General features: G+C 41.0%; 1 non-coding gene across 1 annotated transcript; it reads left to right on the top strand.

The window, feature by feature from the left end:
• Positions 1 to 242: 242 nt before the first annotated feature.
• Positions 243 to 350, top strand: LOC148544534 (small nucleolar RNA R71). The gene has a single exon (XR_015901728.1). It is a non-coding gene; the product is annotated as a small nucleolar RNA R71 (small nucleolar RNA).
• The last annotated feature ends 228 nt before the right edge of the window (positions 351 to 578 follow it).

Below are 578 nucleotides of genomic sequence, written 5' to 3' on the forward strand. Positions count from 1 at the left end.
TGAGCCAATATGGCATTCAGAGTGTCAATCTCAAGAACTCCTTTCTTCTGAGTCGTCCCATTATTCACAGGATTTCTTTCAGAAGTATACATGAACTGGTTATTTGCAACCATCTCAATGAGTTCCTGGGCTTCTGCAGGCGTTTTCTTTAGATAAAGAGATCCACCAGCAGAATGGTCCAATGACATCTTGGACAATTCAGACAGACCATCATAGAATATACATAAGATGTTCCATTCTGAAAGCATGTCAGAAGGACACCTTCTGATCAATTGCTTGTATCTTTCCCAAGCTTCATAGAGGGACTCACCTTCCTTCTGTCTGAAGGTTTGGACTTCCACTCTAAGCTTGCTCAACTTTTGAGATGGAAAGAATTTGGCCAAGAAAGCATTGACCAACTTTTCCCAAGTGTTCAGGCTTTCTTTAGGTTGTGAGTCCAACCATATCCTAACTCTGTCTCTTACAGCAAAGGAGAAAATCATAAGTCTGTAGACCTCGGGATTAACCCCATTGATCTTAACAGTGTCATAGATTTGCAAGACTTCAGCTAAGAACTTATGAGGATCTTCCAATGGAAG

Source organism: Arachis ipaensis, chromosome B9, assembly GCF_059453495.1.
Source record: "Arachis ipaensis isolate K30076 ecotype BB chromosome B9, ASM5945349v1, whole genome shotgun sequence".
In the NCBI taxonomy this organism is placed as follows: domain Eukaryota; kingdom Viridiplantae; phylum Streptophyta; class Magnoliopsida; order Fabales; family Fabaceae; genus Arachis; species Arachis ipaensis.